The sequence below is a fragment of the Leiobunum rupestre genome, chromosome 2, assembly GCF_980474605.1.
Source record: "Leiobunum rupestre chromosome 2, qqLeiRupe1.1.hap1, whole genome shotgun sequence".
NCBI classification, from domain to species: Eukaryota; Metazoa; Arthropoda; class Arachnida; order Opiliones; family Sclerosomatidae; genus Leiobunum; species Leiobunum rupestre.
This window is the reverse complement of record NC_143385.1, coordinates 34,571,526-34,598,209: the sequence shown is the minus strand read 5'-3', so window position 1 is coordinate 34,598,209 and position 26,684 is coordinate 34,571,526. Positions and strand designations below refer to the sequence as shown.

The 26,684-nt window shown below is 33.7% G+C and overlaps 1 protein-coding gene across 1 annotated transcript in view; it reads left to right on the top strand.

Annotated features, from left to right (window-relative positions):
- Window positions 1-26,684, top strand: part of LOC149957418 (uncharacterized) — a 33,085-nt gene that overhangs the window by 5,776 nt on the left and 625 nt on the right. The gene's annotated exons all lie outside the window — the stretch shown is intronic.

Below are 26,684 nucleotides of genomic sequence, written 5' to 3'. Positions count from 1 at the left end.
TACAACGTGAGCTTTTTCACTATGAAACTGTATTGGCTCACCTAAATCATCTGTTATATTAATCTCTATAGTCTTAATATTATTACACACGACTGGTAGGTAATGAGGTTGTGAAAATATTTTTGTAGTTGTTTTCCCATTAGACTCGGCTTTCTCTTCGACGCTTATGATTCTTAATAGAGGTGCTAAACTATCCCCAACAACGCTATTTTCAACCAGATCAGAATAAACGAATAAGGAATGTAACCCAGCGTTCATATCAACTGGGTAGGGGGTTATCATTGAATTTAAAATGGTGAAATCATTATCTCTTCTATCCTTAAAACCTAGTAAAATCGATAGATCGGGGCCAATTACAGCTCTGATTTTCGGTTGCAATTTAACTTTAATTCGATTAGAATAATTTAAATAAGCGAATGTAACTTGTTCTTCTTCTTGATTGTGGACGTTCATAACATGTAATAGTTCTTCCGGAGTTTTATAAAAACCCGCGGGAACTTCAATTATTTTATCATATTCGAGAGGTTCTTTAACTAGAGGGTTATCAGTCATTTTATCATATTCGAGAGGGTCTTTAATAACCAATAGATTAGGTTTTCGAACGTTATGCCATGTCCGAGGATAGCTTATTTCCGCTAACCCAACTTCGTACTGTTCCTCAAATCTTAACGGTTCAGCTAAATACGTTCGAAATTTACCAACGCTATTATCTTGGTAATATAATGACGAGGAATCTGAAGGTAGCGTTACGTAAAAACTCATTTTAAATCCACTTCTTGTATCCAAGAATTAAATGTAGGGTCGTAATCTTGCCACTTGACATACAGTTCTACGCGACCGTCCGATTTTTTCCTCTTTTTTATTACTTTTTCGATTATGAAGTAACAGTCTTTTAAATCTCGACCAACAATCTGAACCTCCTCTCGATAGAATACTCCTAAAATGGGGTTAGAATTTAAATCCATCAGCTTATATACAGGTGGGTCACGTGGTAGTCTCTCAGCTATTTTAAACAATTCTGTAGTAAAATTCGGGTTATATTTCTTATCGAAAATTGATAAATTTCTACTTATTCTACAAATATCTCCAATTTCAAACGCGTATGTTAACGGAGGAGAAAAATTTACCGAACCGTAAAGATTTTTCCATATTTTAGCAGAGTTATCTAGAGTAACTTCCGCGGGCTTACATTTAATTGATCTGTGATAACTATTGTTATAAGCGTTTATAATATCATCTAAAACGTCGATATATTTAAGGGTGTTATTCTGCGTGAAATAGCGATATAAACGAGATTTAAAACTTCTAATGAATCTTTCAATAATGGACGCTTTCATTTCCGATCGGGTAGCGAAAAATTTAATGTTCCTTCGTTGTAATTCACTCTGCACTTCTTGACAGACAAATTCGTTTCCATGATCACTTTGAATTCTTTTCGGTTGACGGCCTTTTTCAAAAACGTTACGTAACGCTTCTAAAATTGTTACACCTTTCTTATTTTTAACCGCTACAGCTAAATATGTCGATAATACATAATACATAGCGAGATCCTGAATTATATTTAGACAGCTTCTGAAAATCTGCCAAGTCCGCTTGCCACTGTTCGTCAATTCCATAAACAATAGTTCGATTTCGTTTGAATCGTCTTCTAGCAGGTTTATGCAGCGTATATGTATCCTGCTTTATTAGAAATTGTTTTACTTTTTCCAATGAAACCTTTAAACTTTTATGTCGAGCTGAATGATAGAGCGCTCGAACTCCAGCGAATGACCCTGGGTCTGCGGGGTTAGTATAGATCTGCTCAAGTTCTTTCTCCATATTGGGTAATATTTTGATGTAATGGCATGTAACGCCAAAAAAGGAATTTAAATAATTCTAATATTATAATAACTATGATAATTAATACAGATGTGATAATTTTCGGTGATTTTGAAAATGATTGTGATAAATAGGATAAAAGTCCTAAAGAGACCGTTTCTGTACAACCTTCCATTGTAGGCTTATACTATGAAATTATAACAAAATTATCAGGTTAATATATTTTATTTAGTATGTATCCAAGGTCTTAGAGGACTAGGTGAAGATGATGATAACATTGAACTACTTGGTGGTGTATGAAATACAGCGAATGTTTTTAACAGTGTCAATCTTACAGGATTTTTAATTAAACGTTTTGAAATATTTGACTTATGAATGCCCTCGTAAAACTCAGTAACTCCTATAGGATCAATCACTGTTCCAGGCGTTTTTCTCACAGCGTCATACAAAAGATCGATTATATTAGATCCTCCAATCACTTGTCCTCGAATAGAAAGCTCTCCTGAGTTAGTCCATCTAATATATCTCGGATCTTCCGTAGTCGCTCGGTATAATGAAATTGCATCACTAACATAAGTTGCAGGTAGAGAATAAGATATTTGCGCGAACCAAGTTTTAGGTCGTTCAGAGTTTTCAATAACGGGAGAGATTTGCTCTTTACGTACGTAAGTTAACCGTCGTTGGAGAGTTTGATTGTATAATGCTAATTTCTCTGATTCGTTTAAATCTGGATTATCTAGAATAGATTTCATTTCATCATCGAGTGTCTTCTCTTTTTGAAGTTCAGGTGTTTCTTCTGTTTTGGAAGGTGTATTGTTTTTTTAATCTCTCCATTACATCTTCAGGTACTAGAAGCATTTTTCGAGCCATCATCGGTTTATAGCTCGGCTTATTGCACTTCCGGCGACTGAGCTAACGATAGATAGCAGTGCCGCTAATAAAAATGGAAGAAAACCACCTTTTTGTACCAGTATCTTTCGTCGTTTTGATATAGGATTCTTCTTCGACACGTTTCGTATAACCGCGCTATGTTTCTTTAACCGCTTACGATGACGTTCTGACAGTTCAATTGTTCCGTGCAATACATTTATACAACATTCAACGAGAGCCAATATAGCTTCCTTGCTAGCGTATTTAATAGCTGTCTTTCTTTGATTTAGATTACAGGATGTCAGGAAACGTAGAAAGTCTAGGTTTTCCTTTACTCGATTTGAGACATCCATTTAGAGATTTTCTTAGCCTTTCTTAAAGCGCAATGAACAGTTTCGGAATGAAAAGGGCAGTTTAATTCAACGTCTTCTAGTTCTGATAATTTAGGACAACCGGTATCTTCGATGTTAGTTACTGGAACACCGAGGAGTGTCGATAATACTGCAGCTTTTTCTAAACCTTTGGTGAAAAACGAAGTAGCTTTTTCCGCTATCTGATTGCAAATGTCACGTCTCGTTCTGTAAGGACGTTCGCCGTCATCCCATCGAAGATGACAAATGTTATGAGATATCCATCTGCATTGTCTTTTATTTTCGTTTGAAAGCTCTTTGAAAGGGCATGGAGATTTGAAAGTAAACACTTCCGATTCTTCAGTTTCTAATACTACGTAAGCTAATTCTTTAATAATCCACTCTCGATTAACCCTAAAAAAATTCCCTTCTATAATACACTTCATTTTGGAATAAAGACAGCCGATTCTTCACCTGGTATTAAACCTGTTCGTAGTAAATACTGATCTGGGGTGTGAGGTTTCAAGTCAACTAATAAATACCCAAATTTCCGTGACGTAGCTTGTTGAAACGCATCAATAACGTATTTGCTATTGGTTGGAGATATCTGCCTCGCGAGATGATAAATTGTTGATTTATCTCGTGGTGATTTAAAAATAAATAGATAATGAGCATTTAAATTTAAAGTTCTTATTTCTTTTCCGGGGTAATAAAGGTTTTGCATTAAAATTAGTACGGAGGTGTTTCTGTGATGAGATCCACGAATAAATAAATTAGTTACATCTTTATTATTAGATATCTCGCATAACAAATCGTCTAAAATAACTAAATTCCTAATTTGCGGGTTTAATATATTAACATCGAGTAACCCTTCGTGAAACTCGACTGAAGGTGTGTGTTCTAATATTGATTGAAATAGTTTCAGCTGATACTCGGTATAACACCATATTATCCTCTCCGGAGGAGGGGATATACAGGTCTTCTTATATTGAATCAACCGTCCCACCAGGAATGACTTTCCGCATTGGGTGGACCCGGCTACAAGCCCATTCATTGGATGTTGTAAGCTTAAATCCATAATGGTAAATGAGAATCGGAACATTAGTGCAATCAATTTTATTAGTTTTTTAACAAGTTTTTAGCATTGCATATTATTAGTGACATTATATTATTTAAAATTTCTTTCGACAATTCACAGCGAATAGTAAACATTTCAATAATATTTTCACAATCTACCGACATAATTATTTCATAAAAATGTAAATCTACGCGCTTAGAATAATCCGTCATGATACAATCATGCTGGAGTTGAGATGGATGATCAATTTGACAGCCATTGCACGCTTTCTTAAGAGCTTCGTGTAATTGTTTAATAACAACGTTAGTCATCGCCTCCTTTATTTCCTTGATTTTCTTTAAACACTTCTGAATAGACTTGTACTGGTCGAGGAAATTCAACCAAGAAGATTGAGCGAAAGCTACCCCCTCTTTAGTCGGTAACAGTTTTCCATAGTTTACTCCATAACCATGGTACATTTGTCTAACATCTAAAACCTTTTGTTCGGCAAATCGATGAACCGAAAACCGTTTGGTTTCAGAACCCGTGAAAACCCACGAAGTTTCAGCTTCGTTATTGAAATAAGCTTCAATGGCATCTTTCTTTGTCCATAGCTCTTGCAGTTCCGCTTCTGTTAGTTTGATACCCTTTGTTAAATCTAATAGACCGCAGTAGATGGTTTCATCTGCATAAACGATTAACCCTTTGTCAGCAGACACAGGAAATGAACAATTCCTATAAAATAAATACATTAAGACAAAGTTAAGAATTATCACTGAGTATTCCTACTTACATTTTAAGGTTCCTCGGAGTCACTTCCAATACAATTCAGATGGTGAACTTTCTAAATATGGTCTTAGTATTATACGGTTTTCCCTTTTTATACTCTGAAATTATTTATCTTCGATATCTTATTTTTTAAAATGGAGTTTAAAATTAATTCCATTCTACGTATACGCATTTTGAAGTGTATCGCGTTACGTATATATGAATTTACCCGGTCCTCATACGGAATCACGTGTACAATTACAATACTTGAGAACGATACGTTTCTCATACTTAAACTTTAGATATTCGTTTGAAATACTCGTGAGAAAGGTTCAAGTGTCAAGCATATTTAAGTACTACAATGATATTAAAATGAAGTTTAAAAATGTTTCCATTCTACGTCATTTTAACAACGAATATTCCATGACGTCAAAACTCAAATCCATGTTTAAAATTCAAATTAACCGCGCCCCAATCCGCGCACGTTAACCGCGTTCCATATTCCATGACGTCAAAAAACTCTTAAATTCAAATTAACCGCGTCCCCCGGGTAATCCGCGCGCGCGCCGCCTAGGTTATCAATTTTTACATCATTTCAACTTATTCCGTACGATAAAACTTGATAAGATATACGTTCAAGTGTCTTTCGAGATAAGCGTAGATAAATAAACAAGTTGGCCTGAACATAATATGTTGATATGTGGGAAAACAAATTGTCGCGAGAAATACCCTAAATACATTGACTTTTTGACGATTTTACCCCCATTTCATCCCTTAAATCCCGGATTTCGATCCCGAACCCAAACCCGAACCCGGGACTGATGGGTCGACCTCACTTTCCTTCTACTCAACTGTCGGAGGGCTAGCAGGGTACTGTGACGGATACTCAATCTGTTTGAAGTACCGTAAAGCTGTTTATTTCCAATCTAAAAGAATTCTAAGTACAAGAATTCCACCAGGTGTATTAAAAGCGTTACCACGCATATATTTGTGTTTAAATTGCGATATGTTAGGGACTAAGAGAGCAGCCAATTTGTCATATTGCGAAGTAACTGGTGGATGTTGTGTATTTCCAAAAATTAAAAAAAAATAATAGTATGTGTGTTTTCTATTATTTTTCCACCTATATTTGGCGTATTGAAAACTATTTTAACGTATTGAACGTAGAGTCAGGGGTTTTTATAGTATTTTACTACCTATATTTACATTTTGGAAAGCTATTTAAACGTATTGAACGTACAGAGTATTTATGGTAATAAAGGGTAATTATTGTAGAAAATAAAAGATATTTTAATTAAAACATTTCGGTGACCTATTCCAAAATGAAATGGTAACCCCCGTATGCGTAACAATTTCAATAAGCAAGATACTCGAGAATGGTAAAATAGTCTATATTTAAAGTTAAAACACAAAAACTATATTTCTAGTGTTCAATTTAAAAGAAAATTACTTCAGCTTTTAAATAAGATTTTTTGTATCTACCCTATATCATTTATGTATTATTTTTGTATTCTAATTTAACCATCATTATTATTATTTTCAAACACTTTGCGCGTGCGTCTTATATGGGCCCTAAGGGGTGTAAAAGGTAGCTTACCCTTAATAAAATGGGCACAGCGGGTGTCCCCCCTCGCTAGCTAAAAGTGTCGTTTTGAAAAAAAAAAGAGTCGGTAGGTCAATAGATCAAATACCGATAGCTGGAGGATCTCCCATTTAGCGTCCCTATTCGGTAGGGGTGGTGGAATCATCTGACATGATGTTATGCAAACAGCCAGTACTAATTTAACCATCACTTTAAAAACTTTGCAAGTCTGAATAGCTGTGTAGAGTACTATTAACAGAGATAAATATTTGTGGGTTCAGTTAATGTGATGATTCGAGTGAACAATTTGCATATGTTAAAGTTATTGGATTGAAGGAATATTCAATGTTTTCAGGGTGATAATTAAGGGAAGTTACCTTACAATATAGTTGAAAATTATCTTTTTAAGTCTGTGATCACCTATAGAATATGTTAGGAAGTGAAAAAATTTCATTTAGCAAGCTTTTCTTCAATTTTGGTATCCACCCTGTATCATTTAAAAACTCAAGCATTGTTTTTATCAAGTTAATTTTAAACATATCTTAAAACAAGCTTTACTAAGTCTGAATAGCTTTGTAAGGTAATAATAAAATAGCTAAATATTTTTTGGGTTTAATAATTGTGATTCTTAGTGAAAATTTTGCATATTACAGTATTAGGTTGGCTAATTATTTTTTTCACCTGCTACCATTCTCAACGGGTGAAAATAGAATAACAAAGATAATTTTCCAATATATTTAAAGCCAACTTTCCTTACATTTCACTATGAAAACATTGAAGCTTCTTTCAAAGCGATAACTTAATTACGGGCAATTTTTTTCCCAGAATTACAATAATTGAATCGAAAAATTATCCAACTCAGCTTATCAGACTTGGGCAAAGTGGTTTTTAAGTGATGGTTTTAAATAATAAAATATACTTCAGCTTTTGAATGAGATTTTTTTCTATCCAACCTATATCATTTATATAAAAGCTGAAGTAATTTATCCATTCAATTCAACAAGCATTACAAAACCAGGTTCAAGTCAGAATAGCTGTGCAAAGTACTAATAACGTAGAAAATGTTTTTGGTTCAATTGACCTGATGAAAAATTTTCATAGGGTAAAGCAAATTTAATTTATGTCCATTTTAATTTTTTTGTATCGCATTATAATATTTTTTGGGGCGTAAAAGAAAAATAATTTTTGTAATATATCTTATAAAATGTTTTGTAAAAAAAAATATTTTTATTATCTTATAAATCAGACTCGTTATTTCTCATTGCTCGCGTCATTTTTGTTTTTAGATTACGTAATTAATAGTTCATTGGGTCCTGTGATTGTGGCGATTATTACATTGGGCAATGCCGTCGCCCATTTCATCAAAGGCTTAAAGAGCACAAAAATATAAACAACCCATACAATAATTATCCCCTTAACGAACACCTTCGTGTTTTTGGGGCCATAATGCTAGGTGGGACTCAATAGACATACTAGCTCAACCAAAAATTACATAAAACTCATTTTAATGTACGAGAATCCATCGAAATTTAAAAAAATAAATCTGCGCAATGTTTAAACCGTGACGATGGTCCCTTTAACTTATACACGTTTTCTCCACTTTTTAAACGTGTTTATGGGCCTCACCCTCTCACACACACAACAAACCAATTCGTCCTCTCGCAGAATCCACCATTCCGACAATAGTAGCCTCGAGCGCGAAAGAAGATATTGAGCCCGTTGCTGATATAACACTTCGACGGGGTCGACTCGCCTTTGAGAAAAAACGCTCGCGGCTAAAGAACAGTAGCCTCCACTATATGTATAAAGCGCATAAATATTTTTTCGTCCCAAAGTTTTACCATCGTACTGTCAGACTTGTAAAAATCCCTGAAGAACGAGGAACAGTTCCTCCGAAACGTTCGATTTTTTAAATAAATATATTGTGAATTTTAAAAACGGTTAAAATCTCTTTTCATTAAGTATTTTTAAATATTTGAATATCGGAATTGTATTTTGCCGCGTTAAAAGTAGAGTTTAGATGTATAGTCGTTTTAAGAAATACTCGTGATATAGGTTCAAGTGCCAAGCATATTTAAGTACTACAATGATATTAAAATAAAGTTTAAAAATATTTCCATTCTACGTTACTTTAACAACGAATATTCTATGACGTCAAAACACTCAAATCCATGTTTCAAATTCCAATTAACCGCGCAAAACACTTAAATCTTGGTTTTCATTTGATTTTTAAATTAACCGCGACGCGCCCCCAGACCACGCCCCCCGAGAAATCCGCGCCCCAGACCGCGTCCCCCCAGGGGAAATCAGCGCACGCGCACCGCCTTGAAGTTACGTTAACTGTGGGAGTTGAAACATCTGTATAGAAACTTCAGATTTTTTGTTATTTTAACAATTTTAACAGTTGAAAATGGTAACGTTTGTTATAAGCTTGTTGAGATAGCTATAGTCGGCTGATATGTGTTCAGCATGTCTTATGGGAAACCAAAGTCATTTTAAAATTTGTTTCAGCTTCAATTTTAAATATATATAATTAAACAAAATAAAAGAAAGAAAGAAATAAAAAATATAAAAAACAAAGTTTTGAAATTATGGCCGTTGTCGGAATTCGCGAACATATAGGGTCTTCTATCTAAGGCGATACCACCTTTGAGGTCGGGGATGGTTAACTTTTATTCAATAGATAAAGCTCTCAAAATTATTCGTAAAACATTTTGATAAAGTAATTTATATTTCTGTATTATCCGACTACGCGCACCGCTCAGGTTATGACTTTTTACGCGTTCTATCTGTTTGTATTTGGATTTTTTAGCCATTTCTATCTGGGTTGAAAAGGAACGAGTGGGCTCGAAAAAGCTTCCCCCAATATTCTTTTTAACAAAAAATTATTTTAAACCATGAAGTATCTGTCTCTATAGTATATTACTTACTATTTACTAGTTTAAATTAACCATGGTTAAATTTTGCGTTTAGTCATTACTTACTATTATCATTAAACGACGTTAGTCATAACTTACTATTAGCGTTTAGCTACTTTAGTCATTACCTATTATTATTATCTTAAACCTCCACGAATTATTATCGAAAGGGGAAACCGATGAGCTCGGGGTAGTATTTGCATCGACTGTCGCCGTTATGTCTTTTTTGCCCTAGTGGAAACCAACCTTTAAGAGCTTTAAAAATTTAACGGTATACGTTTTCGACAATACGACAAGTTCGCATTAACTTGCGATGGACGACGTTACCCTTTTTTTGGTATGAACGAATCTTTTCTCGGTCAAACAGAAAAAAAAATCCGTTTTAATACTTTATTGAAACAGGTCTGCTCGTAACTTCAAACAAAACTAACTCGGTTTGGAATTATTAACAAAAACGGGATACTAAAATATTCAGTGGATTAATTAGCGATACAATCTAACTAATCTGAAGTTTCAAGTAATGAAAGTGCCATATGTGTAGTTACAAATGTTTACATGACGGTTAGATTTATTTATTTATTTATTTATTTAAGAGACATACCTACGAAGCCGGAACGACTTACATGTAGGTATTAAGATATGTGCTTTAGCTGATTGATTGATGATGAGCGCGATATTTTGCAGAGATGTTAATGCAAATGCAATGAGTTAACCGACGCCTTGTGAAATATAATATTATACATAGTTTATATACCATTAATATATTAGCATCTCTATATAATGTAAGTTGCGAAAATCATAGTGCGCGTAAAACTCCGACATTATATAGTGACTAGTAAAACAATATAGCATAGTGAACAAGTTGGCCTGAACACAATATGTTGATATACGAAGCCCTCCCCACCTCGCCGTAGCCCGGGCGGCGCGCGTGCGCTGATTTCCCCTGGGGGGACGCGGTCTGGGGCGCGGATTTCTCGGGGGGCGCGGTCTGGGGGCGCGTCGCGGTTAATTTAAAAATCAAATGAAAACATAGATTTAGGTGTTTTGCGCGGTTAATTTGAATTTGAAACATGGATTTGAGTGTTTTGACGTCATAGAATATTCGTTGTTAAAGTAACGTAGAATGGAAATATTTTTAAACTTTATTTTAATATCATTGTAGTACTTAAATATGCTTGGCACTTGAACCTATATCACGAGTATTTCTTAAAACGACTATACATCTAAACTCTACTTTTAACGCGGCAAAATACAATTCCGATATTCAAATATTTAAATATATTTAATGAAAAGAGACTTTAACTGTTTTTAAAATTCACAATATATTTATTTAAAAAATCGAACGTTTCGGAGGAACTGTTCGTCCTTCTTCATGGATTTTTACAAGTCTGACAGTACGATGGTAAAACTTTGGGACGAAAAAATATTTATGCATACATATAGTGGAGGCTACTGTTCTTTAGCCGCGCGCGTTTTTTCTCGCAGGCGAGTCGACCCGTCGAAGTGTTATATGAGCAACGGGCTCGATATCTTCGTCCGCGCTCGAGGCTACTATTGTCGTAATGGGTGGATTCTGCGAGATGAGGAATTGTTTTGTTGTGTGTGTGAGAGGGTGAGGCCCATAAACACGTTTAAAAAGTGGAGAAAACGTGTATAAGTTAAAGGGACCATCGTCACGGTTTAAACATTGCGCAGATTTATTTTTTTAAATTTCGATGGATTCGCGTACATTAAAATGAGTTTTATGTAATTTTAGGTTGAGCTAGTATGTCTATTGATGATAAATGATATAGGTTGGATAGAAAAAAATCTTATTCAAAAGCTGAAGTATATTTTATTATTTAAAACCATCACTTAAAAACCACTTTGCCCAAGTCTGATAAGCTGAGTTGGATAATTTTTCGATTCAATTATTGTAATTCTGGGAAAAAAATTGCCCGTAATTAAGTTATCGCTTTGAAAGAAGCTTCAATGTTTTCATAGTGAAATGTAAGGAAAGTTGGCTTTAAATATATTGGAAAATTATCTTTGTTATTCTATTTTCACCCGTTGAGAATGGTAGCAGGTGAAAAAAATAATTAGCCAACCTAATACTGTAATATGCAAAATTTTCACTAAGAATCACAATTATTAAACCCAAAAAATATTTAGCTATTTTATTATTACCTTACAAAGCTATTCAGACTTAGTGAAGCTTGTTTTAAGATATGTTTAAAATTAACTTGATAAAAACAATGCTTGAGTTTTTAAATGATACAGGGTGGATACCAAAATTGAAGAAAAGCTTGCTAAATGAAATTTTTTCACTTCCTAACATATTCTATAGGTGATCACAGACTTAAAAAGATAATTTTCAACTATATTGTAAGGTAACTTCCCTTAATTATCACCCTGAAAACATTGAATATTCCTTCAATCCAATAACTTTAACATATGCAAATTGTTCACTCGAATCATCACATTAACTGAACCCAGAAATATTTATCTCTGTTAATAGTACTCTACACAGCTATTCAGACTTGCAAAGTTTTTAAAGTGATGGTTAAATTAGTACTGGCTGTTTGCATAACATCATGTCAGATGATTCCACCACCTCTACCGAATAGGGACGCTAAATGGGAGATCCTCCAGCTATCGGTATTTGATCTATTGACCTACCGACTCTTTTTTTTTCAAAACGACACTTTTAGCTAGCGAGGGGGGACACCCGCTGTGCCTATTTTATTAAGGGTAAGCTACCTTTTACACCCCTTAGGGCCCATATAAGACGCACGCGCAAAGTGTTTGAAAATAATAATAATGATGGTTAAATTAGAATACAAAAATAATATGTAAATGATATAGGGTAGATACAAAAAAAATCTTATTTAAAAGCTGAAGTAATTTTCTTTTAAATTGAACACTACAAATGTAGTTTTCGCGTTTTAACTTTAAATATAGACTATTGTACCATTCTCGAGTATTTTGCATATTGAAATTGTTACGCATACGGGGGTTACCATTTAATTTTGGAATAGGTCACCGAAATGTTTTAATTAAAATATCTTTTATTTTCTACAATAATTACCCTTTATTACCATAAATACTCTGTACGTTCAATACGTTTAAATAGCTTTCCAAAATGTAAATATAGGTAGTAAAATACTATAAAAACCCCTGACTCTACGTTCAATACGTTAAAATAGCTTTCAATACGCCAAATGTAGGTGGAAAAATAATAGAAAACACACAACATCCACCAGTTACTTCGCAATATGACAAATTGGCTGCTCTCTTAGTCCCAAATATATGCGTGGTAACGCTTTTAATACACCTGGTGGAATTCTTGTACTTAGAATTCTTTTAGATTGGAAATAAACAGCTTTACGGTACTTCAAACAGATTGAGTATTCATCACAGTACCCTGCTAGCACTCCGACAGTTGGAACATGAAAAACTGAACCGTCACAATATATACAGAAGTAGTCACCAGTTTTTAATAATGACGTGATTCCGTCTTTCTTCAATTCTTCGATTGATATTGCTTGGTTATAAATTCATATATAATTCTTATAATAGTTTCTAGTGAAGGCTACCAGTAATTAAGAATTAACATTACAACTAAATAATTATATATAAAAATAATGTGATTTCTAAGCTAGCTTTAAAAAAAATAACCGAAACAATCTTACTTTTGAAAAATGACTCTTTAATATCAAAAATCGTCTGTCATACTCGGTAACAATTAATTGATCACTGATGTCGTTTCTAATATTTCTTCAGCTTTTAAAGAAAAAAAGAGTTACTCGAGAAGGGTAAAATAGTCTATATTGAAATTTAAAGTGATTCTTATTTTGGATTCCACTTTCACAATGGGAAAAGTGTCTTTCTCAAATGTTGTAATTGCACTAATAGATATGATTGTTAGAACTATTTTAATCCTTAAGATAGAATCGTTCAGTACTTTGCGGATATAAAAAGAGGGACTCGTTCAAATGGAAATATTTTTAAACTTCATTTTAATATCATTAGCGTGTAAGTGGTGCATATACCCAAAATTGAACCGCAAGTATAGATATGCAAATACATAGAAAATACTATAAAAACATCTTAACTCTACTTTTAATACATCAAACCATTTAATTTTGGAATAGATCACCAAGCTTAAAATATAAAAATTGATAAAACTTCCGATATTCAAAAATTTCAAAATACTCAATTAATGTACTAAGTTACGTTTAAAAAGAACCTTTCGTAAACATGAGTTCATCCAATTGTTAAACATAGATTCCAGATTAGATGGTGTATGTATGATGGGTAAGACTCTTGGCAGAAAGATGAATTCTGCTTTTAATATGTTAAAATACATTTCGACTATACAAATATGGTTTTCGCACTTTAAATTTAAATATAGACTATTTTACCATTCTCGAGTAACTTGCATATTGAAATTGTTACGCATACAGGGTTACCATTTAATTTTGGAATAGATCACCAAGCTAAAAATATAAAAATTGATAAAAACTTAGATGGCTACGTCCTCATCCGAGAACAGCGGAGATGGATTTCTAGTGGACTTGGTTGGATACAAAAAAAGAACAGAGTTGTGATGTCTTAGGGACCAAATCCCTGGGTTTTTATACCCAAAAAGGACCCCCCATACACACTTTGCCCCCCCCATACGTAGGGCCCTTTGGGATGTAAAAATCTATGAGAATCCCTCGTAGTTTAAACTGAAATAGTTAAGAGGTTCTATTCCCGCTACTAGTTTATGGGCCTCCATAAAATTCTACGCGCAAAAAAAAAACATTTTTGGTGGGAACACTCGTTTGTTATAACCATTTTAGCGCTAAGAATCCACACCTGATGTAAAAGGTTGGGGGCCACTTTTTCAATTTATTCGCCATGGTCTCTACAAATCGTAGAATGTCGTAGAAAAATAAACCGTTTTTATAATACACTCGGCTCTTTTTTACCAAAACGACACTTTTAGCTAGCAAGGGGGTACACCCGCTGTGTCTATTTTACGCGCTGGGGGTAAGGGCCATTCTCTAGCTACCCTTTATCCCTTAGGGCCGATATTCCGTAAGACGGATAGCTTTGCGCATCGTGAAATTGTTTGAAAATAATGTTACACGGGGAAAGTGTTTGTCGGCGAAAACACAAAAGGCTCGACCCTCGTAAAAGAAAAATGATTTTTGTAATATATCATCTTATAAAATTTTTGTGTAAAAATAAATATTTTTTATTATCTTATCATTGCTCGTTATTTCTCATTGCTCGCGTCATTTTTTAGATTACGTAATTAATAGTTCATTGTGTCCATTCATTCGCCCTCGTTGGAAAAATATTATAAACGTATTTTAGAATTTTAAAAATATATTGAATATAAAAACGTTTATTCACATTTTCTTTACAGCGGTTTTAATATTATGAATTTGATTAGTTTTACAATATTCTTGAAAATAAATCAGAGCAGCCATTTCCTTTTCAGTCGGCATTTTTAATTCGGCTGTCAGGTTAGCTGTAGTTTACTCGGTTGATACCATTGTAGCACCGCTCTTTTTACATGCCCCAATAAGTTCGTTAAGATAATCGATGATAAAATACGCGTATTTTATCATCCTTCTCATAGTCCATAGGTGTTTTCTTCTAACTTAAGATAATCGATAATTTTATCATCTGACATTTCCTCGGCCTCCGTGTAATGGAGAGATTCACTCGCATCACAATCACACGCCAGATCCGAATCTTCTTTCATTGTAGTACACGATAAATGAGTCATTAAATGTTTTTTGAAACCTCACACGGACCGGTATATTTTCGAGCATATCCAGCATTTCTTTAATACCCTAAGCGGAGACATCTTCCTCTTTCCCATAGCGGCTGGCTTATGAAAACCGCAACGCATCTACGTAATCTTTACGGTTCATGGTGTAGATTACGTCATGTTTAGTGAGTCATTTTTAAATTACGTCATTTTTATAGATTACGTCATTTTGGGGGGTTTAGACCCAGAAATATTATTCCGTAGCTCAAAGAGAATCGGGATGGCTAGTCACGAGGATCTCAACACGTAACCGGTCGGCTAGAAACGTTCAAGCAATGGGACAACGTACACGTGAACAAGGAAGACTTGGCCCACGCCGGACTTTTCGCTGTAGACTCGGACGGCATAGTCGAATGCTACCTCTGCCACGGACAGTTAGGCAGTTGTGAAACCGGCGACGTACCCCAAGCGGAACACGACAAATTTTATCCCAACTGTCCGTCACCCGCCGCTTTGGAGGGCCAAGATATCCTGCCATCCGAAAAATACATCTCCGGCGGACCCACAACCAGCCCCGAGGGACACGGCGACGACGTAATCGTAACTCTTACCATCAAACGCCTCGAGGTAGAACATTTAATGAAAATGCTCGTAAAAACGCTAATTTCAGATGGTTCGTTTCAACCCTTTTAGTGAACTTCGGTATATACCCTACGAAGATCGACGTAATTACCATGATATAAATAAAATACATTTCCAAAGACGTATTTCCAATGTAAATCGTATTATACAGCCTGTATTCGAAAAATATATAAATAAAACCATATAATTTGTATACACTCTGCTCTTTTTTTCCTAAACACTTTTACCGATGACCACCCGCTATTTTACGGTACCCTTAGGGGCCCGAAAGTGTTTGTCGGCGGAAACTCTTTGAACTATATATTACCAACTCGAAAGACAGGGGCCAGACATTTACCGGTTTTGACAGATCTATTTAACGGTTTATAGCTGTTTGCATAACATCGTGTCAGTCCACACCACCTGCGGAATAGGGGCAGATAACCTATTGACCCAGGTTTTATGAGGGTAACATCGTAAATCATCTAACCTATTGACCCTAAAATGGGGTGCCTCCAGCTATTGACCTTTTGACCTACCGAAAATGTACGCAAAATGGGGGAAATGCTTACCCCCACAGGGGCCTGTTTCACCCCCGTTTCCCCCGCCCGCAGGGGCCCCTATCGGTAGACGCACTCACTTATCTCTTATAAAAAATAGAAACAATTTGAAAGTAGCCACTTCTTGTTTCACGGCCACAAACCAAAGCCGTACTGGAAAAACATTTCCACACTTACGTTCGTTAACAGTAGATAAAAAACAACTGGGTTCTGTTTTTTCATCCCTCTTCAACGTGAGTCAAAACATTATTGCATTTAATGATGGTTAATTGACAGTTGATTTAAAGCGGAGAACATTGACGATTTTCGTAGTGTCAATGTTTGCTATATATATGCTGTTATTGGCATAAGCGTTTGCCAATAGCCTCTAAAATACCTCTACTTCTTAGAAATGTACGTTAATTAAATCTTTATAGATTTACTTGAAATTAACCTTTTATTTTATCTTAAAACTAGCCGTGTTCTGTGAAATCATTCTAGATAAATATTTTTTTGTAAATATGTTGTCCATTTTGCGTCATTAAAAATAATATTTAGTACTAAAAATTATTTTAGTAGAGTATAATGTAATATAATAGAAAATAATATTATAAAATAACATTGTGAATGTGCACATCAACAGTACAGACCAGGAAATACACAGCAATTGGACAAACTTTTTAAATTCGTCTTAGATACAGTATCATAACATTCAAAAATTATAAATAAAAATGGTTATATCAAACTTTTCCAAGTTTTTATGTTAATAGTTCGAAATTGGAGACATACCTCCCAAATATAAATGGGGGCGTAATCAGCTGATTTGTTAAAACCTGTCACCCTCGTATTATTATGATCGATATTTTGGTCTAGTTAGCATAAAATTTAATAGTTTTGTAAATCTGTCACAAATATTAAATTAGTTAAGGTTAGCATTTTCTTAGATTTTAGTAAAAATGAAACCAATAAAATTTTAAATTACTAGAAGATTAATGTTAAATTTTGTTGTACATTTTGAATTTTGGTGAGCTAAAATATTTCATATATTAATTAACTTAATAATTTATACTTAAAAATTAATAGTTTCAGTTTGTTTCTGAGGCTGTGTAAACTTTTTACGTAAGTTAGCTAGATTGGAAGTCTGTATTTGGTTAAAGATTTACAGTGGTATTTGTACTAAATAATTTCCTTAAGAAATTCTAGTTACGTATTAATTTAATAATTAATTGAACATTGTAGTTTGTAATAAAACTCATTTGCTTACTAACCTCATACTCTCATTTTTTCACTAACTAATCTGAATTGGCAACGGTCATTCCTGTTGGCAAAATAGCTACCCTAACACCTTGAATATTTAGTAATAAGTACAATTTTAATCAAACTATTTGGCATTTAAATAGTTAAAAATATAAAAAATATTTAAAAATTTTTAATGTTAGTATAAAATTTTGAACTAACGGGCCTATAGTGATAGGCGGAAATTTTTTAAATAATTTTTTTCGTAGGAGTAAGATTAATTTTAAAATTTTTTAAAATTAAAATAAACATTTAATGAAAAGGAATTTAATTTTATTATAATAGATATCATTGAAGGCACTTTAAATTGATTATCATATTAATATCATCATTAGTACGGTTTTTTTAAATGAGAAGTGTGACTAAAATGGCGATACTTTCACATTGTTAATTTGTACTTTTTATGTTTAATTCATTAAAAGCGTTAATCTGTAAGAATTTTACAAGATATTCCTATAAAATATCTGATATGGCTAAACTCATCAAAATTTTACATTACGCAATTGTAAAATGTAAGGTAAATTAATAACTAGATATTGAATCTACAAATGAAGTTTAAAACAATTTTATTTCCTTTTTTCCGGCCCGATTGCGATAAATTTGTTTCTCGAACCCAATTTGTTTTCTATTTATTTCATCAAAAACTATTTTTAGCTTTTAAGGTCTAAGAACTACAGCATTTTCTACCATAATGTAATCGAATATTCAAAAATGGGCAAGAGCGTGCTAACTAGGAGCAACAAATACAACACCCCCCACAAGGAGATCGCAACCCGTCAAAAGTCGTGGATTTTCTTGCGTACGTTTTTCATTGGCTAGACGCCCGTAAAACGTTCAGCGTAAAGGCTCGTGACGCTCGTCCAATGAAATTCGTACACAACCCTTCGTTAGCGTGTTTATAAGCTAGCTGCGTTCTCCTTGTTTTTGTTGCTCCTAGGTGCTAAGGTCCATGTTGCGAAGGTCCAATAATATTAGCGAGAGGAGTACTTCTCTTGTAAGTGGCATGTTATAACTTGTGGTGGCCCGGAATTGATCTTTAGAACCAGACGAACCGTGACTTTTCAATACCCTATTATGTTTATTCGTAAATGTCTTTGTTAGAAAAAAGTTTTAATTTTGTAAATTTCAGCAAAATTGAAAAACATTTTCGCAGTTTCGAAAAGAAATTTGAAGAGAAAGTTGTAGAGCACACTGAATGATGAAGAAATAGAGCTGCTTCGATTGAAATGATCTATTTCTCATTAATCTTCGAGGTTATTAAAAAAACAAGCTCGTACTTTCCAGAATGTCAGAAACGAAACGATTCATCATCCCAGGAAAATTCTTATCGCTTACGCGTCAAGGAAACATTTTCTATTCCGTGAAACATTAAGATTTATTATTTTCAAATACAAATTTGAATTTTTCCACCCTGTCTCTAGTGTTCACTTTAGCTTATTCTAAATCGAAAAATATCAAAGTTAAATTGCATTTTTTTTTAAATTGGAAACTTTGTAAAAGTTTCATTATAATACTTAAATAAGCTATCACTAGGACTTGGTGAGTGTATATGTCAACAGGCAATAGTAGCTTTGTTATGTTAAATTAAGAAAAATTATTCTGAGCACGAAACAAAATAGCCATTTACTATTTAACGATTTGAACCTAAATTGTCTGAAACAACAGAACTGTATAAATATGAAGTTACCAATCAAGACTCATGTCGACTGAATCAGCTTGATTGGGAAGGGTTCCATTTTATTTGATTACAGTAAGAGTTTTTTTCAACGTTTCAGATGACCAAGAAGTAAAATGAAAAAAAAGGTTATTCAAATCATGTATCAAAGTAGAGAAGCGGCTCTGTATCAGAACAACAATATTTTATAGTTTCCCAATAAAAGCTACTAGAAGTATATATTTAATCCCTTTCCATCCCTCTTTAGTAGGTGAAAATAAAAATGTAGGTTCTTGGCAGTTGAATTGGAACAATATCCCAGCCCCGCCAAATCCTGGGACCATAAACCGTATCACCACTGAAAATTAGCTGTTGATTTTTCACCAACGAACCATCTAAAATTTCACTGCTTATGAATTAAACAATTTTATTCGTATAATTATTTCCGAAAATCCTTTTGGCTTAATTAGCATAATTAGTTTTTTAATCGAAAAGTCAAATATCGGCGAGAGTCTTCGAAGGTCCATGTTTCGAGGGAATAATATTAGCGAGATCAGAAGATAAGTACAATCATCTCTCGTAAGTGGCATGTTAGATTCTTGAAATGGCACTGAAATGTTCCTTAGAACCAGACGAACCGGGACTTTTCAATAACCTAATGTTTAGACGTAAATGTCATTCAATAGTTCGCCAAGGAACTATTACAGCTTTCTCTCGTAATATGATCTAATTTACCCAAAAGGAACATTGATTAGATATTTTTTTACAATAACGACCATTTAATGGCTTATTATTATAATCCAGAATTTATTGTTTTGTAAGGATGATTAAAGTTAGTTGCCAGTTCGCTTTCTTGTTGATAAATTAAACTTGAAATTGAGATTAACCGACTAATTTAATTGAATTTCTATAAGAAATACGTCTGCAGAATAACAGAATTGTTTTTAAATTAAAGAAGAACTAATTTTTAGAAAACTAAGAAATATTTTAGTTAAATTGTTATATTAACGGATGATTTATTATAAAATTCCACTATTTTCATAATAAATTTTTTATTCAACTTCTAGTAATATATACACTCCTGTATTTGTATCATCAATTCGGGGCAACACCTTTAACATTAAGGCTTCACGGTTTCCAGGAAGCTCCTTTCAATTTAAAATGTTATTTGTGGGACAAAAATCGAGAGTAATCAGTGCGAATTTGCACTTACAATTGACCCAGCCATCACTAGTTAAAACTAGTTAAAAATAATATATCCGCTGTTGTACAATTAAACGTTATATATTTACCACACAACAAAGGTTTTAAATTAAGGTACAAGTGAACCGGTAAATTGGTAATTTATTCATCACTTGTTAAAGAACCAAGAATGTTTGTAATCAATAATTAACAAATAAACAACGCTGGATTAGACAAACATGGTATATTATCTTTTAATTTTTTTTCTACAATTGCGAAATTTGTTATAGCATAGTTAATAAACACCACCGATGAACTGTAGTGAGAAAGTTCATAAAACACGCAAAAAGGTGAAAACGTCTACAATAAACAGGGATCAAAAAATCTAAACTCTCATTAAGTTTAAAACAATTACAAATGTAATGATATCAAACAATGATATAATATCATAATTGATATAAGAAGACGCAGGACCTTAAGAAATTCCCCACTTCCCTCACTTCAAAATTAAGATAACTAATAATTTTGCATTAAAATCTGAAACGTGTTTACAAATTCTCACTATACCGACATTCGTTCTCTCTTTGCATGTTGAAATTTAGTAATTGTGATGTTTACGAAAATCTCCAACACTAAAACGAAGGTGCAGAGTACGCAACAGAACAGGTAGAGGAGGAGTATGCTCTTGACCCCTTCGAATCGAATGGCTTCATTTTCTTTACTTGGTTCGGTCCACCTGAGACGGCCGAGGACGTAGTATTGGACGTCGTCCATTTGGATACGCAATTGGTTCTCCAAGTTGTAAATAAAACTGAAAAATTATTTTGAAATAATAATGAAAAGACAATTAATTTTTGACATTACGAGAGCTCTTTTGTAAATAAAGTAGAGACTAAAACGCGACAGAAAAGTCCCTTAAAAACACCACTGCGGTAAGTTGATACGGCAAATTTGTTGGAAGAAAACACGATGTTTTAAACGTTTTTTTTTTCAGAAAAACATATCGCTTTTATAAGTAGAATCCTTCAAAAATATATAGACTTCTGAAGTTGACGAGATTTCAAGTGTTCTTACTTTAAGAATGTTCTTACACTCATCAACTTTTTTCTTAAAATAAGGAACCGTTCTAGTGAACTTGACGCATCGCATAAAATACTTAATAACTTACTGTTTGTTTACATTATCGAATAATTCATTCTTTGAAAAATTGTAGGAAGCCATAAACGCGAAAAACGATTCTGATGTAGGCGGAGAAATGTAGATTTTTCCGTAAACGTTTGTCAATTTTTCCGAGTCGTGATTCTCTACCATTTCTAAAATTTTTGTCAATAAAAACCAAATGTTGGTTATCATGATTTTTTTCTCATTGACCACATCTTGCAGCCAATCTCCAAATATAAATTCCAAAAACGTAATCCTAGAGTTGACGTCTTTCAAGATATGATTTCTCGCCATTGACATTTGGTTTTCTTTGTTCTGTGTTATTCGGAAAAGAGGAAAACAATCATATCATCAAACAACATTTCTTTGGACAAACAAATATTTTATACTTTTTTCATAATAACTGTTTCTTCCGGTGAATCTTCAATGACCAATATTTTATCTCTTCCCGCTTTTCGAAAATCTTCGAATGAATCGATTCTGTCGTAAATGCTTTCTGAATAGTCGGATCGCAGTCGGCTCGTCATCTCGACGTAAATCACCACTAGCGCCAACAGCCAAGTGCCCGATAGTACGCGCCAACTTACGTAGCGTGAACACTGGTTTAATGCTTAAATATTAAATGAAAAATATTTAGTAATATTTGAACTTGAGTTAAATCAATAATATTAATAAATAATTGAAGTCCGATTTTATAAAATAATATTTTTAAACATAATTCTAACCAATGAAGAAATTGCTTTGGAAATTATTATCTATTCTTTGACTTTTTTGCACGCGAATATATCCGCTGATGTTTTTATCGCGAAAGTTGGTGATATAATATTATTATATTTATATCCGAAGAAAAATTGAAAACTTTCGACCTTCTTTTACAGTCGTTGTTATCTGATATTTACTACGAAGAAACTAAAATTATTAACTTTGTTCCTCAGTTATTAACACTGGTCTAAAGGACACCAATATTTTTTTTATATAAGCTAATGTTTGTGAATGTCCTCAGGCACTACAGTTAAGAGTAATGTAAGTTAATTGTAATATCTTTCACTTTTGTTTTACACAAAATGAATTTTAGCACAAATAATTAAAACAATTTTGATGGTGGCAACACCGATTTCACCTAATCTTTTCAAAGCTCTTTTTTTGGTCGGAGTAAGCAATGAAATAAATATACTTTACGCTCGAAAAAGAAAAGATGAATCAATTTCCATATTTCTCCAAAATATTTCACCAGGAACGATGGTGCGCTCCATTTAATTTCTTTTGAGGTTAATCGCATTTCAATAATGACGATGTTTAAAGCAATGACAGCTACACTTGTCACTAAAGCATATGCCGTCTGTAATTGTAAAACGTTTAATTAATGAGAACAACAAAAAAGTCTGCAGTATTCTCGGACAGTGTAACAGAAAATGGAGGAGTATTATATGCAAAGAACTTTTCGTACCGCGTGGTCCATTGAGAGGAATGACGAAGTAGAGGCCGTTTGCAAAAGAGGCGCGGGTGAAAGCAGACACGTGGAAGTCGAAGCCAGTATATTCATGACGCTGATTATATTTTCGTTATTAATAAGGGTTAAAGGCATCATCGATAAAAATAAAGGAGTGAAAAATATATCCACACCCTGAAATAATGAGGTTTCAATTTAGGAAACTGCAGTTGAAATTAGTTTCTTCCATCTGAAGTTACCTCAGGGATAATCCCAGACATGGATATCTTACTTATGTGTTTCAGTCCAAATAACACGAAGCTCACACTGAAAATACTTTATTTATATAAGTAGATACTATAAAAAGTTCGCCTTAATGAGGTGCATTTTGTGAATATACCATGTGCAGTATAACAGTTAATTATTACCACTTTGACTCATCTTTTTTGACCCACTTTTACCAATTTAAAGGAAAGTTCCAGCTACTATTTTTATTTAAAAGATCAAAGATGCTTTTAAAATAAAAAACAAGAATTTAAAAACCATAATTAATTATGGAATTAAAATAATTAGCATTTTAGTACAATTTAAGGGCGCAGCCATATACCTGAAATATGCTTCACGGCAGAGCCCGAAGGCACAAACATCTGATTGGCTCTGACCATCGACGGAAAAAAAATACTATGTAGTAGTCTCTCTCACTAAGGCCCCCTGCACGTGCTCTCATATAATAACCAATAGACAGACTTGCATGAAACTATTTTAGTGGTTTTTAACTTCTTCAATTATTGTAGAACCTTAAGTCATCTATTTATGTCAAGAAATTTAAGTTCATATGATTTGGACCCTGTTTTTATTGAGGGGGAACTAAAAAGAGTACAAAATGAAGCGGAAATTCAAGGAAGACCAAATGTTATCGAGTTAGAAAATATTTTAAATATCGACGAAGTGAGGAACAGCTGTGAATGTGGTCACTGGCATTTTGATTACTTTGCCACCTAGGCCTAACCCGAAGACACCGAAGTTTGAAATAAAAAATGTATCACGTGATCTAGACACAGTCTACTATTGGTTAGTTTTAGAACCAAGCGGGTCGCTGTGCCTCCGTGTTATGCGGAGAAGCATGAAATACAAAAACATGGCTGCTAGCACTTTCAATGATTAAAAATTAAATTAGGTAAATTTGAAATTATTATTTCTTTATTTATTGGCATTTTTGGTATTTTTAAAACACGTAAAATGTTTTAAGCATAAAATAAAAACAACCTGAACCTTTCCTTTAATAAAAACCTATTTCATTGGCACTCACGCCATCTGTTCTAAATTGAAAGTTATCACAAGGTGGGAGGCGCTTTCAGGGTCCCTGGGCAGTCGCCTTGTCCTGACGACGGAGATCACATTTTAAGGTCAGTAATTCTAAATCCAACTAAAGTCGGACGGGATAAAATGTCCAACCAATACACGGCCAACGTTTGTGATAATGCATGATGTTAAAAGTATATGACGTTCAACATAGAGAGAAAGTGATTTATAAATGTTTTTATAGTTTTCTACCTTATGTTTCCCCGTCGTTTCAGCGTTTCCGTTACTAAATTATAAGTTCCGTGGATTGATTTCATTTCCAATGTTTCCTAATGGCAAAGGGAAGAACCAGTTTATATAATAAAATTTTCGTGTGCCTTGAATGTCGTACATTCAAGATGATTAGTGTCTGAATTATCAGAAAAACATTATGTGACGTAATAAATGATGTAACAGGTAGGGTGGAGTATACGTTGGTAAATCTACCGTGGAATTAAACCACATAAAATATTTAAAGGTAATTCTTATAAAATTGGTTTATTACCTTTACAATGGCCACTGATAACTCTTTATTGCCTCCTGAATACATTTCGAATTGACTAATTAAAAAATGTTGAAATGGATTAAATATTAAATATACATTTTGTGGAAGTATCAGCATTCGTTTATTGCCGTGGCCCTGAATGAATACGAATCTCGAAAGCATTCACATTTCCATTAGAAATAGCGAAATAGCTAAATTGCAAACAAGTTTACCAAAGGTCGGCGGATTGCTTAGGAATTAGTTCATAAAGTACTAAACCTATATGAACATTCAAAATCTAGTAAATTTTCAAAATGTCTAGCAGTTAAATTCTTATGTTAAAATTAATAACACCGCAGGGGCTAGTAGGCGATATTTTGTAGCTCTCTGGCGCTCTTTTAACTCATCGTAGGAAAATGGGGGAAAAAGGCATACTTCTCGACTCATCCCCTACAACCCCTTAATTTTTTGCATATCCTATTATATACAATACGAACTTATACATATGCATGTCAGGTTCAGGAAGAATAGGAATTTTAATGGCAATATTTTTTTAACATAAATTATAGTAAAACAATTGCCCTAATGATTTAAGAAATATATCTTTTGATCTTAAATATTTTAAATTTTTGTTCCATTAACAACGACGATTTCATACGAAGTTAACAAATCAAAAAGTTTCAATTTTACAGTGGCTCTTATAAGACTACCGTGATTCATAGTTTACTAATGATAAAAGGTATATGACTTAAAGTGTTGTTTGTTTCAGTTGACTTGCAGTAGCAGCTTTGAGTCACTTTTACTGATGAAATACTGCAGTTGACTTTCTTTTTTTGGGTTCTTTCATGGTTTCTCTTGTGGCTTTTGGGTGTTTGAGTGGTAGAGCTCGGTGAAAGAGCTTATGTCGAAGAAGCATGTGGTTTCAATCTTGAACGGTGATTTTTCTACCAAATTGATGGTATACTATCAGACTGATAGGCGTTTCTTGATTGAGTAAACCATTCTGTTGTATTTCTCTGGTTACTACTCAGACTTTTAACTTCTTTTCCGAACAAATTTACTACTTCCATATCTCTCCAAGTCCGCATATTTGATGATTATTTTCATATGTTTGCGTTTTACTAAGAGTTGGTATAATACTGTATATTACCTTCACAAATTGTGTTCAATGCCGTTTAGAGCAGAAACCGCCACTTCCACTTTGTCATAAAGTAAACCTAATATCACATTTTCAAAGGCTCGCGTTGCGCTTTTTCGATCGAAATAAACTGCTATTTGACAATAGAGTGTCCTCTTCCAAACCCTTTAGCCAATAATTGTAGTGCATAATTTTAATTGGCGGCACGTTTTTCAAATCATGCTTTGACGCGGCTATGTTTTCTTACATAGAGACGTAACCGCTGGTTTTATATTTTTGTGAAAATATTTCGGCTTAAGTATCATTTCTTGTAGTAGGCTGTTTTAAAAGGGTTGGCGTGAGAATTTTCCCACCGACTGACTTGGAAATACCAATTACATCTAATTTAAATCTCTAGCATGCTCGTGTTTGGTATTGATGTTTTTTGGTCCGGCTATTATCGCTTGCAATACCAGAAGTGCCATATCTTATTAAAGGGAATAGTGCAGAAAAACGGGTAATTATCCTTGACGCAGCCTTAAGACAAATTGCTTCACTATATCTTAAGTGGTACTGTTAGTTTGTAAAGTTTTCGAGTTTAGGTTTTGCGTGGTTACACTCTGTGATTAAATTATTCCCCATCCTTTATTTCTTTGGCCACACTCCACTTACAATTGTAAGATGGTGTTTACCTACGCTTGTTATCACTTTAGCCTCAGTTGGTAAGCATTGTGATACTAGGGGTTAA